Genomic DNA, 12,637 nt, shown 5'->3' on the forward strand with positions numbered 1-12,637 from the left:
TGCCAGTGTAAAGGGTCAAGAAAATTTACCTTGGAGATAACTTCTGCTAAATGGGAGAGTGGGAGATCAGGGAATGGCTGGTGGAGGAGATGACATTTGAACTAGACCTTAATCATAGATGTAATTGGCTGTAGGGATATTGGAGAAGGGCTCCAGATGAAGGGAGCAACTTGTACAAAAACAAGGACAGGTTTTGTAAATTGAATAGGAATCATCCAAGTCTTTCTCCCTCTCTCACTCTTCCTCTCTCCCTCTCTTCCTCCTTCTACAGTGAAATTGCTCACAGGGAATCTGAAGTCAGTATACTGGAGAAGAACCAGAGAGCAAACAAATCTAGTTTTGACTTCCTTCTTTGTCACGTAATAGTTGAATGATTAGGCAGTAAGTTATTTGATTTTCTGAATTTGTTTTCCCATCTGTAAAATGGAGGTGATAAATACCTTTCACGTAGGAGTAAGTCTAATAATAATAATGACATATGAAAAGCATCAGCAGCATGGCTTTTACTCAGTAATTGCTTAGTTATCTTTTGGTGCTCCAGCTTTCAATCTACTTGCACTCTTTTCCACCTTGATACCACATCCCTGACTTTAAAACAAGCCCTACTCTTCTGGTGCCTTCTTAGCCACTATCATAATGCTGTCATTTCCCACTTCACGCAGTTGGCTTCACTGTGAGTTTGTGAGCTGCTTTCCAGTGATGGCCCAGTGCTTACCACCTTACAAGGTGATTCTACTTGATAATGGCATTCTGGAAATTGCAACAATATGTATTAACTTTTTTTTTTAGGTCCAACTCATAATACAACATTTGCCACTTTTTAAATGTGATGTGTTACAGTTTAAATTAGGTTATTTGGAAAAATTATCCATAATATTTGTAGAAAGTTGAAGGGGGAAAGTGGATATATCCCATTGGTAAGACTTTACACTTTATTTTTCAATTTGTTTTAGGAGTCAGTGTGTTGGAGAGAGTTGATTACACTAGGATTCTCCAAGGTAAAGTATTTTTGTGTGTGTGTGTGTGTGTATATATAAAAGCCCAGTATAGGTGGGATCCTTCTTACTTGCTTTGGAAAGACCAGTACTTGAAAAAAAAATTTCTCAAATGGTTAATTAAATGTTTTCGCTTTCAACTTTTTGTTTTTTCACCATACACATTTTCTACTCTGGAATTAATTTTTTCTTAGGAAAGAAGGATTTCAGTCATGTAATTTTTTACACTTGTACTGCCTAAACATGTTTGCGTAGAATTGTTTGGGGCTTTAACTCTTTAAGTAATCCTAATTAAGATATTTCCATTTGTAAAGTAACTAGGACCAATAATTTCTGTATCATGTATGCATTTAGAAGAAGCTTTAGGCTTCTATTTGATTTCTTGTTTTTAAAATTATAGGTAATTAAAATTTCTTTCTTTATGCCTACCTCTATTTTCTGATTTTTCAGAATGTTTTAGTTTGTGTTAGGATTTTGTAAAAACGTTTTCAGAAAGGCAGTTCTTCATGGTTTCTAAGCTGAAACCCCCGGTTTTGAACTCTGCAATGCCATGGTTCAAAGAAGTGTTAACTATCTGTTGATACTGCAAGTTCTCTTATTTAATATATATGAATGAGTGGTTGAGCAAATATTTAAAAATACAGACTTTCTGGGGGGTCTCTATAATGTCTTTTTTTTTGAAGTTTGGAGATGAAACTTCAATGTGTACACCTTTTTCGGAAGCCATTTTTTCAATGCAAGGCTTTAAGCATACTGTTGTAACTGTAAAACCAGGCAAGACGTCTGCTCATTAATCTAAGATGTCTGTCCAAAAGATGCTTGCTTGGTCTTGCTCCCTGTAATGCCAGTACACCCACGCTGTAGACTCGTGGAAAGCATGTTGTCAAACGTGTTCAGTTCTTCCTTTTTTTTTTCTTATTAATTTGTTTGCAATTTTTTTTCTGTGAGTGTTTGAAAGGATTAAACCATGGTGTTTCTATTAGATATTTTAAAAGACGAAAAAGTTAGTTAAGGGATATTTGCCTGTTTGCTTTTCTTCAGGATCAGAGTCAAATTATGTTCCCAAGCAATCTTAATTTTATGGGGATACATGTATTTTTAAAGTTTTTAGGACTTAGTCTAAATTAACCTATTTTTAACCTACTTTAAACTGTCTCCTTTCACTTTCTAATACAGAACTCAGACCCATCTCTTGATTTTACTTTCATTATTTATAAATCCTGACTACTTGATAAAAATATATTAGGTCTAAAAGTTGTAGCACTTAAGGCAGAATTGCAAAATGTTTACAAATACTGATTTCTGTACCAGAAAAGCTTAGGAAAGAATAGATGAATTCTTTTTGCAAAATTATCTCATTTTCACCACCTCCTTTAGAACCCAAGTAGTCTTTGATTTCTTTAAGACAAAGTGCCTCTTAATATCCAACTATTCAAGGTTGTGATGGGCCAACTTGGATTTTGATAGAAGGTGACTTATTAAGCCTCTCTAAGTAAATTTCTGTTCTATCATTTCAAAACATCATCATCATAATAGTAATGATAATAATAGCTATCATTTATCAAGTTCTTTTTCTTTTTCTATGCATTATGTAAACTATTTAAAATTATGAATTCCATGATTCTATGGAGGCATCTTAATGGTCGATTTCATTTTGAAAAACTATTTTAACCAACTAGATAATTTTTGTGTGTGTCCTCATGAAATTCCTTTTAGGTTAACACACTCAATGATTGTGATCTTGTTTGAAATTTGATAATAAAAATATAATTTTGTGAAATATCATTCTTCTAAATGTGATGAAATGGACATGACAGCCTGCTGTTTACATGCTTCTCTTAATTTTGAGGGTGGACACTTGGGTTTTGAAACAGGCTTTACCAGTATTACAGCTCAGCAAAAATGCAGCTGAAGCTCTAAGTTCTCTTTCCTCTACCCCATTTAGTTGTTTTGTGCACCCACTGCATTTATGGAAGAAGCTGAGTTTATCCAAGCTTCCTCAAAGCATGTGGGTGGTTAACTCTTCCTCTCAAAAGTTTGCAGAGGGTTCTAAAGGTTTTAGGTTTTTCTTTAGTTATTTGGTTTATCTTGACCTCCATATTTATATACTCGTATGTCTTACTGAGTTGTCATTAGAGATTTTTGAGTAGGAGGAAATTAGATTTGGTGGTATTTAATTTCAGACTAATAAAATTAATGGAGGTTTATCTAATTGTGAAAGTTCCTGACACTCACCCATTTCTGGATTGGGCGGGTATTTTTGTATCATTTATTGCCTCTGGGAAATAAAGGGATATAATTTTAATGCCATTACAGTCCTGCTTTTTGGTGTGTAGCTTGTTATTGTTGAACTACATCTAGAAATTAAGAGCTGTGTCCTTTTGGTTGCACTTGAAAATTTTCACATTTTAAATATTATTCCCAGAATTCATCTCATCCCGAGTAAATGACTGCACCAGCAGATATTTCAGCAGGAAGATCTTAGTGCCATGTTTTTATGTTTTCCTTCTTTTTTAAAAAAATTACTAAAGTAGTAAATGTTCCTTGTTAAGAAACAAAACAAAACAACTAGAAACAACACAAAAAATGAAAGCTTTTCTTCCCCGCATATACATAGTGTACTAAATGCTTTGTAAGTTTTTCTTTTTCCCCGAAAATTATGGTTAATACTTGATTAACTTATTCAAGTATTAATTGTAGTTAATACTTGAGCTTGTTAAGTGCTTTACATATATTAGCCCATTAAACCCTCGCAATGCTGTGAACATGCCCTATAAGTAGGTTCTGTTTTGTGTCCATTCGCCAAAGAAGAAACTGAGGCATGGAGAAGTAACTAGCCAAAGGCTGCACTGCTAGTAAGAGGCCAAGCTGAGCTTTGAGCCCAGGAGTCTTGCTCCAGGGTTTGTGTTTTAACCTCTGTACTGTCTCTGGGATCTTACTGTGCATATCGTTTTGCGGTTTGCTTTTTTCACTTAATGATACTTGATGGACATCTTTCTGTGGACCTCTGTATCCGCCTTAATAATTACATAGTATTCCAGGATAGGGGTATACCAAAATTACTTAAGTTAATGTCTTTCAAATTTAATCTTTAGCATTGCCAATCCCATCAGTATTGATTTCAAGTAGTACTTTTAAAAGTCAAGATGTTTGAACTAAAATGGTGAGAATTCATCAGTATTTACTAAATAATGCCTATTGACTGTCCAGATATTTTGATATTCTCTCAGTTGAATTGTATAATAAAATCTGGCTTAACTCACAAGCCATTTTTTATACATGGATTCATTATTGTTGTGGTTTGTCTTCTTTAGCTCTGGAAAATTAGTAGTGTATAGGGGGTAAAATCAACATCTGTTTGGATTTTATTTATTAACTTTTGGTAGGATCTAGAATTTTGGTGTTATAACAAGAAGTCTGTTGTGGTACTAATTTGAATTCTGAGTACTATCTGGCTTTATTTTACGTGCATCTTCAAAGTATTGTGCCCTCCCCCCCTTTAAGAGGATATTAAATTGTTTATTCATTACACATGATAATAGGTGATACACAAGCTTCATTCCCATCATAATTTTATCTGGTACCATAATTCAATTTAGATATGTTGCATAGGATGTGCCAGCAATCATTAATAACCAAATAAACTTCATGACTCTGCTTTGGTGACCCTTGGGTGAGCTTCAGGTCACACACAGTAACTGTGAATTCAACTACATCAAGGTTCCTGAAGACAGTGGCTTCTGCACCCAAGCAGGTTGTAAGTAAATTTCAAATGGAACCTGGCAGCACCATCAAGAAATTCTAACTTCACACTGTTGAGGTAATTTACCAAGATGGTTTAGAATAGACTAACTTTACGCAGCACATTTCTAAAAATGACACATTTATTCAGTGTCATGATCAGACTAAATCAACAGCATGGATGCAAAAAAAACCATAAAACTCTGCATTAAAATGCTTTGTTGGAATGCTTTACACTTTCCACAGAACAGAAACTAAAACAACCTGTTACACAATTAGTCACAAATACAGTCCTCGAGTTTTTTGTCCGTACACATGAGTACTGTCTAAAACATGTCTTCTTTGTAGCAGCTAGGCCTTGCCACCACTGTGCTTGGCTGAGTTCACAAATCTTTTGTAACCTGGAGCTTCACTGTCACTTCTCTGGCTCTCCTCTCCTGCTAAGCTTTGTTTCCTGGCAGTAATTAAAACCTTCTGCCACTGCCATAGCTACTGCTGCTGCTGGAACTGCCACAGCCACCTTGGTTTTGTGGTTTGGCAAAGCATTGGCCTCTATAGGAGCCAGAGCTTCTGCCTCCAAAGTTTCCTCCTTTCATGGGTCCAAAATTTGAAGATTGATTGTTGTACTTGCTGAAATCATTGTAGCTCCCACCACCTCCAAAATTACTTCCATCTTTACCAAGCCCATTAAAGCCACACCCAATCACTGACGTTCCTTCCATGACCAAAGTTGTCGTTCCCACCAAAACCACCTCCTCGATCACCATTGAAGTTTCCAGAACCACTTCGCCCCCTTTTTTCCTGGAGGAAGCATTAGCAAGAGCCGTCTCTTCTCTTGCTTAGATAGGGCTTTCCCTACTGCATAGTCGTGTCATTCAGTGTGGTATTTGTGAATGGCAGTCTTGTTTCCAGAATCATGGCCATCAAAGGTGACAAAAGCAGAGTCTTTTCGTGCCACTGCCTCGTCAGTCATCATGATTTCAATCACTTCAGTTTTCCCACACTGTTCAAAATCATCTCTTAGGCGATGTTCTTCAGCGTCTTGTTTAATACCATACGAAAAAAGTTTTTTCCGCGCGTTAAGTGGGCAGCAGGTCTTTGAGGATCTTCTCCTGAGACAGCCCTCTGGTTCCACAACTCTCCATCCACCTTCTATGGCCTTGCCTTTATGGCTGCATCCACTCCCTCCACGGTGGCTTAGGTGACAAACCCAAAGGGTCTGGAGCGCTTGGTGTTTGGAGCTCTCATCACCACACAGTCTGTGAGGTTCCCCATTGCTCAGAAGAGTCATCAGTTGTTTCAAAGCTCAAACCTCCGATGAAGCGTGTCCGCAGCTGTTGGGCTTTTTGGGAGACTCTGACTTAGAGGTGAGACCGTGGGAAGGGAGACGTTAATGATGCTTCTCAGCCGCGTCCACCGACGGAAAGGCCTGTTATTATTATTTTTTTAAATTTACTTTTCAATTACTGTTGACATATAGTATTAGTTTCAGGCGTACAAAACAACAGTGATTAGACATTTATTTTATACCTCACAAAGTGGTCACCTAGTACCCATCTGACACTGTACATAGTTACTACAATATTATCGACTGCATCCCCTTGCTGTACTTTACGTCTCCTTGACTTTTTTTTTCCAATTATAGTTGACATTCAGTATTGTATTAGTTTCAGGTGTACAGCGTAGTGGTTACACATTTATATAATTTATGAAGTGACCCCCCCTATATGTCCAGCACCCACCTGGCACTATACAGAGTTTTTACAATATTATTGACTATATTCCCCATATTGTATTTCACATTCCCATGACTATTTTGTAACTACCAATTTGTACTTCTTAATCCCTTCACCTTTTTCATCTAGCCCCCAAACCTCCTGCCATCTGGTAACCCTCAGTTTGTTCTTTGTATTTGTATCTATGAGTCTGTTTCTGTTTTGTTTGTTCCTTTATCTGTTCTTTAGATTCCACATATATGAAATCACATGGTATAGTAGTGTGTCTTTCAATTCCCTGTACTTGTGCCAGCAATATTTGGTGCTAAGTCATTATTCTACAGAGTTTTACTCTTGTTTCAAATGTACCAACTAAAGATACTAAAGTATCACTTGTTTCCATTTTTATCCTCATTGATATACATTTCTTAATTGTGAGGAAATATCTTTGTGGCCCATTAATAATTATTTCATATATACCCATTGGAAGGTTAGTAGATGTTTTCAACTTAAATTTAGTTATTGTTCTTTAATCATCTTGGAACTGAGTTAGCAGGAGCCTGGCTGGTTCCTAACTGGAGCATTGCTCTTAATCATTCAGTCATTTATATATTATTTATAAATTCAAACATTTATTCAGCACCTGCTAAATATCAGTCCCTCTGCTAGGGAATGGGGATACCAAAAGAACTATGTCTCTTGTTTCAGAGAACTTGAAGTATTGTTGAGAAAACAACATTTTATTGCAAACAGTGCAAAATGCTATGTTAGAGATGAGTCCAGATGAGAAAGAATCTGAGTCAGGAGACCAGCCAGTAAAGGCTCCTGGGTTTAAGTTGAGCCTGGGTGCCTAAGTGGGATTTAACTGGCCAATGAAAGGAGTGGCAATAGATTAAATAGAGGTTATATAGAAATCTGGTCTGCGAAAACCACTTGCAGTTGTCATTAGAATGTCATGTCTCCCTAAGAATGTGGGCCCCTCAAGAGCAGACCCTACCTGTCTTGTTCATCAGTGTCTAGCACACATTGCAGGTTTTAATAAACATTTGTTGAAGGAAATGTGGTAAATAAAACTGACTGCGCTTGTCTGTCCATTTTTTTTGGAAAGAGATGAGCTCATTATCTTTAATACCTGACAATTTTTAGATCATGTGGCTTAACAGAACATTATAAAATGAGTAAGAAATTGTTCCTGTGCTGAAGGAGACAAGTCTTGTTAAGGGGGAAACACATGCAGACAAATCCTTGTAATTCAACATAATTATTTATATTCATAAAAAATATTTGCAAGGAACAGCAATCTGTTGTGTGGATTGGTTAGATCCCCGAAAGTGGTGGGTAATATAAATCCTCAAATTAAAATTATTTGATTGATAAAACATTGTAGTAGGTCATCTGAAAATGGCAATCGTCCTTTTTTGCCCTATCACATTAATATGAATATTAATAAGTACTGTGAGGGAAAGTGCCTATATAATGAGCGAAAAAATTACTGACAGTTCTGTCAAGGAGTAGTCAGCAATATATAAAAATGTTTCCTATGCTTAATCCTTGAGTTGCATCATGATTTTTCCCAAATCTTCATGCTACTTGTACTGTTATTTAATGTCTTTTTTTATTGACAAACTTTAAAATATTTTTAAAGAAGCTTTATGTTGCTACCATAATGAAAGGCTAACATCTCTTACCCTAAATAGTAAAGCAACTAAAATATAATAAAAACAAAGCAATGTTATAAAACCTAGCTAGCTACTGTTGGCAGAAGGTGCTGAGTTTGATGCCTGCTATCCTTTAATTAAAGGAGAGATTAGCAGGTATTAGGGAAGTGTTGAAGACAAATTGGCACCTTGCTTAGATTTTTCTCCATGATGTAAACAGGACTGAAAGGGTTTGAAAATGGAGTAACTTTTCCTCCTGTGGTTCAGTGTTGTTTAGCGTCATAGGGGAGGAAAGGATGCAGTCTGGGTGGGAGCAGTTCCCCAGAGCTTCACAGAAGGAAGAGATTTGGAGGCTGGACCTTAAAAAAAGATAAATCTGAGTTCACTTGAAAATAGGGAGGATATGGTCCTTTTAGGCGTGAGCAATAGCATCTGCAAATGTGGAAGACTTTAGGATACACCGTGTTTCCCCGAAAATACGACCAGGTCCACCATTAATTTTTTCTCCAAAAGACACATTAGGGCTTATGTTTAGGGGATGTCATCCTGGAAAATCACGCTAGGGCTTATTTTCCGGTTAGCTCTTATTTTCAGGGAAACACGGTAGTATGGCAGCAACAGCTGATTTGGGGGAAGTGGGGAAATGTTGGGAGATAGATAGGAAATGTAAAAAGCAGGGTTTATGGGATTAACCCCTAATAACTTTTTCTAAGCTTTCACATTCCTTATAAAGTTGTTTCTTTCATAGGATTTGAGGGAATTTAGGTTATTTATTTAGTCCTGAAGTCCAACTAAACCCGACTTTGTCAGACAGTTGAAACTTTCAAAGAAAGGGGAGTAGTCCAGATACTGACTTACATATTAATAATAGTTGAATGAGTGGGAAGATTGGAAGTGACCCTGACCATGAATTAAAGCTGGGTGAGCCACATACACCTGGATTTTAGTCTCAGCTTTGCCAGTTTTTAATTTGACTTTGGGCAAATTATTTAATTTCCTCAGTTTTCTCATCAGTGAAATGTGCATAAAAGCATCTGTCTTTCAGGAATGTTATACAAATTAAACGAGAATATCCATGTAAAGCACCTGTGCCTAGTACATAACACACCTGTAATGTGTGGGAGTTATTATTCTTTTTATTCCTATGCATTTATATATTTTACTTCCACCACTCAATTGAAATTCTTCTCCTCAAGTTCAACCATTACTATTTACAAGGGCTTTTTAAAAAAGTTTGTTATTAAGTAGAAATTAATATAAAAACTAGTTTTTCTTAAACAATTCAGGGTAGGAAATAGATTTGCCTTCCCTCAGTTGACCAGGAATTAGTACAAAATGTAATGTAGCCATGGAAATTTTGTGTTATAAAATTTCTGTATTTCATTCTAATCATAGTAAACTGGAAGAAAAAATATATTTTAGTGTGATAGTTTAATGATTACTGATAATTTAACCAGATGTTACATCATATGATGGATGGTAATCCTTTTTCTAGATGGCAGTTGTTGGATATTGTGATAATTTAGTGTTCAAATGTTTTCGTAAGTTTGTATACTTTTTCTTACTGAACAATGTTTGCTAAATTGCATACTTGGACTTAGAAGTTTATTATTTGTGCAATTTAAAAATTTTTTAAAAAAAGATTTTATTGGGGAAGGGGAACAGGACTTTATTGGGGAACAGTGCGTACTTCCAGGACTTTTTTCCAAGTCAAGTTGTCCTTTCAGTCTTAGTTGTGTCGGGCGCAGCTCAGCTCCAGGTCCAGTTGCCGTAGCTAGTTGCAGGGGGCGCAGCCCACCATCCCTTGCGGGAGTCGGACTGGCAACCTTGTGGTTGAGAGGACGCGCTCCAACCAACTGAGCCATCTAGGAGCTCAGCGGCAGCTCAGCTGAAGGTGCCGTGTTCAATCTTAGTTGCAGGGGGCAGAGCCCACCATTCCTTGCAGAACTCGAGGAATTGAACTGGCAAGCTTGTGGTTGAGAGCCCACTGGCCCATGTGGGAATCGAACCGGCAGCCTTCGGGAGTTAGGAGCACGGAGCTCTTAACCGCCTGAGCCACGGGGCCGGCCCCTAAAATTTTTTAAATACTTTATATTTTAGAACAGTTTAAGATTTATAGAAAAATTGAGACGATAGTATAGGGAGTTCCCATATAGCCAGCACCAAGTTGCTTCTATTATTAACATCTTCCATTAGTGTGGTATATTAAAATCAGTGAAGCAATATTGATATACTGTGATAAACTCAAGTTCATACTTGATTCAGATTTCCGTAGTGTTTACCTGGGGTCCTTTTTCTGTTCCAGGATCCCAGTCAGGATAATTTAGTAATGTGGTAATTACATGTCATTATTTGTGTTATTTTTAACTGGATCCCCTTAAGTGAGACTCCTTAATTTATTTGCAACGGATGCTTTATTCTCAGATTTCAAAGCCGTACCTCTATATGGCATATTGTGTTGCTAAAAGTGCTCTTAAATTGAAGATAGTTGGTCTTCACTTCACTTTTAATAAGCCTTTTACCAGTTTAGGTTCCATAATGTTAGCAAGTAGTCTTCTTTAGTTATGACTTTGATATGTCCCACTTATTTTCATGGAAAGGTTCATTTTGTCAGTTCAATATGCGATGGACCTGGAGTCTGTCTCATTGTGTCCTAGTGAAATGATAAAAATTACCCTACCTCTTAACTGACAAGAATAATGAGGTCCTACATTGTGCAGTCATTTACACTTTATAGTCATCTCACATGAACTGTACAATTTAGCGAGTGAAGTAGATAAGGACATTATCCCAATTTTGAAGATGAGGAAACAGAAACTTAGGTGACTAGCCACAGATCCCATTGGCAGTGGGTGTCAGAGCCGTTTTAAATGCCTCAGATCTTCAGACTGCAGCTTTGGTATCCTTTCCGCTGACTTATTTGAAGTAGTCTCTATATAAAATAAGAAAGTAGCTGGTGGTCTTTTCTTATTGACTCTCTTACAGAGTTATTCCTGAATTTATTAGATTAATAAAGAGATGATCAGTTCGTTTACTTGAAGTCTAGCGGTTTCTTAGAGTTTAGAACTGATACATGTTAACTTGGGAGGCCTTTGATTAGAAATTTTCAACACAGAAAACATGAAACATGATTCTCATCCCATAAAACATTTGAAATAAGTTGTTCTACTTTAGAGTCCTTCTCTTGAGTCACAGGAGTTTGTTCAGGGATAGTTGCTAACATTCATAGTGCATGTATCCTCCTTGGAACTTTTCATATATTTTCTAAGTTACACATTTCACCTTATCAGGCTTCGCTTCCTCTCTGTGCTCTGTGTTACAGTAGGTATGTTTGCTTATCAGGAGTTGGCAAACCTTTTCTGTAAAGGGCCAGATAGTAAATATTTTAGCTTTGGGGGCCATATGGACCTTGGCAACTGTTCAGCTCTGCCATTGGAGCATGAAAGCAGTTATAGATCATATACAGACAAATGGACATGACTGTTCCAATAAAACTTTATGTATACAAATAGGCAGCTGGATAAATCTGGCCCCCAGGCCATAGTTTGCCAGCCCCTACTGTGTACCATTGTGCAAAGCTACAGAACCAGTGTGTTTCACTCCTTCGACTAAAATCTCCCCACTGTGCCCTCAGTGATAAGTCTTCATAACATGAGTTGAAAAGCTTAAAATCTGATTTAACATACATAAGTATAAATGATTTGTAGAATTGTAATAAGTGGAACCAAATTTAAGATTACAGATGTTCAAAGTCTAATTTTTAGCCACTCCAAAATGAAATGATCTAACTTAGAAAATGATCACAGGTTTCAGGAAAAACAGTTCTTGTTGTGTGTGACTAACACGAACAGAAATACAGGGCAGGCTACGTGAACACCTGGTGGTCCAGGGTAGATGTCGATGGAGCTGGCTGTAAGGGTGGAGAGCAGGAAAAGGAGGGGAAGACCCTCTTGCCAAATATAGGAGTTTTCTGGGGTTTCCATTTGACTCTTGCAGTTGTTTTGAAATAGTGATCTATTAGGTATTATTTGTGTGTGGTATTATTTTTTTCAAAATGTATGAGCCAGTAGACCTGGTGCTACCTGAATTGAGCTCAGTTAACATGTTTGAGCTTCTTCTACCTGCCATCAGTTATGCCAGGACAGAGTTGAGTGATTTCTTTCCCTTTGTGTTTACCATCTAATGGGAGAGACAGAGATGTAATATCTTATACTCTGGCATGTGCTACATTATATAAAATAGTGATCAGAGTCTGAATTTAATTTAGCTAACTAAACTGGGGGCAAAAATATAGGTCAAAGTAAATTCACGTTTTAAATCTCTTGCGTTTTACCCAGTAGTTTACTGACACTTTCCTGTGTGTGGTAATGAGAGGATTATACATTTATTCAATGATTTTATTTTTAAAGTATTGTTTTGGAGGGTTATTTGACAGCATTCTGATTGGCTTATTAAAGGAAGGAAAGCAATAAAGCTTATAATTCTTGAATTTGATTAAATAAAAAAGTTCTTAGCAAGTTTGTCTAGT

General features: G+C 36.8%; 1 protein-coding gene and 1 pseudogene across 1 annotated transcript in view; one reads left to right on the top strand and one right to left on the bottom strand.

The window, feature by feature from the left end:
• The window catches only part of GAPVD1 (GTPase activating protein and VPS9 domains 1), a 65,595-nt gene that overhangs the window by 4,559 nt on the left and 48,399 nt on the right, over positions 1 to 12,637 (top strand). The window contains 1 exon segment of the mRNA XM_033122354.1: positions 954 to 998. The gene's annotated coding sequence lies outside the window, so the exon portion shown is untranslated.
• LOC117031579 (heterogeneous nuclear ribonucleoprotein A1-like) lies at positions 5,083 to 6,597 on the bottom strand (annotated as a pseudogene).

This window comes from Rhinolophus ferrumequinum, chromosome 12, assembly GCF_004115265.2.
Source record: "Rhinolophus ferrumequinum isolate MPI-CBG mRhiFer1 chromosome 12, mRhiFer1_v1.p, whole genome shotgun sequence".
Lineage (NCBI taxonomy): Eukaryota > Metazoa > Chordata > Mammalia > Chiroptera > Rhinolophidae > Rhinolophus > Rhinolophus ferrumequinum.